Genomic DNA, 5493 nt, shown 5'->3' on the forward strand with positions numbered 1-5493 from the left:
TGTATATGAAATAGTGTTGGACATGGTTTTTGGTCTCCAGAAAAAGATACTACAAACTACAAAGTATTACTCTTGATTAATAACAAGCATCCCCTCTGTTGAATTGTGTCCCCCTAAAAGATATGTTTAAACCCTAACCCCCAGTACCTCAGAATGTGACCTTGTTTGGAAATAATGTCTTTACAAAGATAGATTAAAATAAGGTCATTAGGGTGGGCCTTAATCCGATAAAACTTGTATACTTATATAAAGAGGAAATTTGGATAAAGAGACAGGCACACAGAGAGAATGCCACTTGAACGTGAAGGCAGAGATCCAGGTGATGCGTCTACAAGCCAAGGAAAGCCAGAGATTGCCAGTAAACCGGCAGAAGCTGGGACAGAAAGAAGCAAGTAACAGATTCGCCCTCTGAGCCCTCAGAAGGAACCAACTCTGCCAAAAACCTTGATCTTGACTTTCTAGCCTCCAGAACTGTGAGAAAAGAAATTTCAGCTGCTTAAACCACTTAGTTCGTAGTACTTTGTCATAGCAGCCCTAGAACACTAATACGTAAATACAGTGATCACAATCAGGACTATATTAAAATTCCACAGATCATATTGAAAATTATATTGAAGAATCACAGCTCCCCAGGCCTAACAAACAAATACATACGCTTAAAATTCCTCTTGTTTTCCTAAACTATTGCAGCTGTTACACTGGCAGCAGCCTCAACCTTTCTTGTTGCCACTGCATTATTGATTGCTATTTCATATTCTCTCAGGCACCCATTAGCTCTTCTGTTGTGATTGTTTTCTGTTTGTTTTTCACCCCGTTATGTCTTTAAAATGATTGGCATGCAGCCTTATTTTGTATTTCAATATTTAAGACTGAGAGTCAACTCAGTCTGGAAAGCAAATGGGGGGCTCAGCTTAAAGCAACACACTTAACTCCAAGCACCCATGAGGGCTGTAAAATCTCCCAGAAGCACTGGGTTCATTGTGTCTGTGGAGTTAGGTTAATTATAACCTAGTGTTCTACCTACACCATCCCTCAGACTTCCTTTCACCTTGATCATGATTTTAGCTTCTAACATGACTCATCTATCTGGTCTTTTCTCCAGTAAGAAGATGAGTATTACAGAAGACTTTTGCCATTCTTTGGCTCTCCAGCATCCAACAACTCACTCCAATCAACAACCTAATACAGGAGTCCCCAACCCCCAGGCTACAGACTGTTACCGGGTGAGCCAGCAAAGCTTCATCTGTATTTACAGCCGCTCCCCATCGCTCTCATTACTGCCTGAGCTCCACCTCCTGTCAGATCAGTGGCGGCATTAGATTCTCATAGGAGCTTGAATCCTGCTGTGAACTGCGCATACGAGGGATATATGTTGCGTGCTCCTTATGAGAATCTAATGCATGATGATCTGAAGTGGAGCTGAGGCAGTGATGCTAGCACTGGGGAGCGGCTGCAAATACAGATTATCATTAGCGGAGAGGTTTGACTGCACAGAGACCATGATAAATCAACTGCTTGCAGACTCATATCAAAACCCAATCTGTGGGTGTCAAGTGAAAACAAGCTCAGGGCTCCCACTGATTCTGCATTATGGTGAGTTGTATAATTATTTCATTATATATTACAATGCAATAATAATAAAGTGCATAATAAATGTAATGCGCTTGAATCATCCCCAAACCATCAACCGTCCCCCCTTACCCTGGTCTGTGGAAAAACTATCTTCCATGAAACCAGTCCCTGGTGCCAAAAAGGTTGGGGATTGCTGCCCTAATATCTCATTAGGGGAAGTCCCCAAAAAATACCCCTTTTGGGAAATTCCCCAACTATGACTGCCTCCACCCAGGAATGAAGGGACTCAAATCCTTCCTGGCCCCTTTGTGTAGTCAGGGAGTGGGCATAAAACCAAAACTCAGTCCATCAGGCCTCCTTCCTGGAACTTTGAATTCTGAGCAAGGAACAAATCCTTTTGGCTTTCAGAGTCATCCCAACTGCAACACAAAGACCAGATGGTTTCTGCATTATAGTTCCTGCTGCCAAGCCTGAGGAGCTGCCTGGAACTGCCAGTTTTCCAAGACGGGTGCTCCAGACTCTTGTTAATACTTGTGCACCTGATACGCTTCTGATATACGTATTCTGGCTTTCTTTTTCCACTTCTTTTTCTTTTTCCTTCCCTTCCTCCCTCCCTTCCTTCCTTCCTCTCTGTCTCTCCCTTCCTTCCTTCCAACCTTCCTTCCTTTCTCTCTCTCTCTCTCTCTCTCTCTCTCTTTCTTTTCAACCACATTTGGTCTCAGTGGCTTACAACCAAGACTCTTGACAGATTCAAGGCCTAATGAACAGAAACTACCAGACTATGGTGCAGCTTCATCTCATATAAGTGGTGGGATATGAGGAAAATCTTATACCCAGTCTGAGCCTGTTTGCTCATGTGGAATGTGAGTCTGATATCTGCCTTCCTAAACTCTGAGCTTATCGTGCAATCCAAAAAAGCTCTTTGTTACTGTTAAGCAATGGAATAATGATAATGATGATGATGATGATAATGATACTAAAGATACTTTATTAGAGTTTCATAAGGTAAATATGCAGGAAAAAGAAATACATAGTTGTGAGGTGGAAGGTGGAATACTTAAAGCACTTTAAAAAATTACATAATAAATTTCTTTCTGAGTGTTAGAATAAAATATTTGAAATTCACACTACATTTCAATGAACCAAAAAAGAGAGTCATTCCTTAAAGAATGCATTTAATACTATGTAAATAATGCTGCTCTTCATTTATTTTTCTTATAAATATGGATTTCTTTGTTTCAGATTTTCTTAAGGGGAATTCTATCTGAATGTGTTACAGCTAAATTCATGAGTCCACCCATATCAGATTGCATTTCATATCCCCAAATGCAATGCCTGTTAGATCTTTTGTTTATACCTTAACTGTTGGCTATCTTTTTTCAATAAACATTTTTATTGAATTATACATTCAGAAGGGTATACAAATCATAAAGGTACAGTTTATTGAACTATCACAAAGGGCACACACCCATGTAAGTGACAGCTAAGTCAAAACCTGAATACTCCTAGAACCTGAGAAAATACCCTCATGCCCCTCCGAGGCCATACTTTAGCTGCCTGAATTGCCCTTAATTTTAACACCAGAGAACAATTTTTCCTGTTTCTGGATTTTATTTAAGTGGAATTATAAACTATGTATCATTTTGTATAAGGCTTCTATAGATCAACAATATATTTATGAGATTCATTCAGGTTTTGAGAATAGCAGTGGTTTTCCTTCATTACTGTGTGTTATTCTATTGTATAAATCTACCACAATTGGTTTATTCATTCAACTCTTTGAAATGTTTCCAGTTACAAATGATATTGTTTTCAACATTCTATTTTATCTTTTGGTGTACATATGTATTTCTTTTCAATATTTACCTGGGGATGTAATTGCTGGGTCATAGAATATGAAGATGTTTAACTCTTATAGATAAAAAATAGTCTTCCCAAAGAGGTTCTGCAGTGTTCTGCATCCTTGTCAACACTTGGCATTATCAGTTATTTTAAATTCTAGTTATTCTAGTGGGGTTTAGTGTTATCTCCTTGTAGTTTTAATTTTCATTCCCTTGATTCTAAGCACACAACAAAGAAAAACTACATTATCTTTTATTATTTACACTGAGGGATATGCAGGGAGACAAACTGTACCCAAAGTGAGCTCAAAACTTTACAGCCTTGCCCTCGAAACAAATACATGTACCTGAATCTGCATGTGTGTAGGAGAGCAAGTGTATAACTGAGGAGTTCTTCAAATAGCTTCCATGCAGAATTAAATGTTTATGAAAAGATAAATAAGTAATAAACACAAGCTAATGTGAAACTTACATATATTATTAAAATTCAACTTAAGCACAACAATTATTTAGAATCTAGACCAACAAAAGATTTTTTTTCAGGGGGTGGGTTATTTTATCATAAGGTTTGTTAAAATTGCTGGTCCCTGATGATATTCAAAAGCACACCACCTAGATGATTTTATTATCATTTTTAAACTCTCTACAGACAACTCATCCCTTTATTGCCTGCACTCAGAGTGGACCACTCTCACTGCCCCATCCTTGGTTGCCACTAAGGGATTTTATGCCTTTATATGTTGAATCATCCTTGCATTCCAGGAATAATTCCCAACTGATCATGGAGTATACTCTTTAAATTTTTTTTCTGATGTCCTAAATGATTTCGGCCCCATCCCAATTTACATCACCTGCTTTGAATGGGTTTCTGTGCCTTAAAACTCAAAGAGCCTGGTGCATAGTGGATGCTAAATAAAACATTACCTTTGGACCTAAATTTATGGGTTTCTATGTTGACTTGGAGTGGAAACTCTTTCTTGGAGGCTAGTGGGAGTCAAAACATCATACTAATATTAGCATCTTTTCTTCTAGGGAGTTAGAGAATCAAAAATAACTAAAAAATAAAAGAGCACTTTTGTGGGAAGTTAAGGAAGGGACTTGACCCTTGGCATCATTAGCTCACTGGAGCTTGCACTCATCTCTTTATTGTCAGTGAGTTTACTGGTTGGCAAATGGACATGGTAAGGACAGCACCAACTTTCAACTAGATACAGACAGGAAGAATCAGAAGTAGGAATATAGTTTATTGACATGTCATTATTTCTCTAGATACCATGATCATTTAGAGACATGGTTTATGACATCTGTTTACAGTTTACAAAGGCATTAAGAACCAAGTGACAGTGCAGTAAGATTGCATGAGACAATACTCCTGTTTTCCCCCTGACTTTATTTCTGTGTTGTATCAGTTATATGACAGTTATTTAACCTCTTTACTGTGACATACAATGGTAGGGTGTGCTATGCTGTATTAACATAATTATGCTCCTTTATTGACTATAAAAAAAGAATTTTTCAGAAGTCCTGGGCACTGTAAACAGCAGCTTCTTCAAGCTAATGCACAGGAGTGTCAGCACAGAACTGCAGAGGTTAGTTAATGGAGGCTGAAATTCTGCACTATTAATAAAGCATGGTATTTAAGAATTGAAGTGAATTATCTATGAGGTTTAGGCATGGAGCTCTAGGAAATAAATATTTTATATAATTACAATGTAAGATTAACTGTCTAAATATTATTCACTGCCTTACAATTTTTAGCACTTTATCCCTCAATAATTAATATTATTTACTAAATATCTATTACTATCATTAAGAGGTAAAATACTATATGTAATAATAAGTATTATGAAATCATTATTTATACATATCAAACATGGGGCTGAGGAGGACCTGGGAAGGGAAATCTGGGCGGGGGCCAAGGGCTGCCTGGAATTTATAACTTTATTATTATATTTAAAATAGTAACTATTCAAATTTCCTGTACACTATTCATTGCATGATAATATATAACATTTATTGCTATATAATGACTAGTATTTCATTTATTAGTATTTTGTATTAGTAGTACTAGCAATTAATA

Source organism: Stenella coeruleoalba, assembly GCF_951394435.1.
Source record: "Stenella coeruleoalba genome assembly, chromosome: 17".
Classification (NCBI taxonomy): Eukaryota; Metazoa; Chordata; class Mammalia; order Artiodactyla; family Delphinidae; genus Stenella; species Stenella coeruleoalba.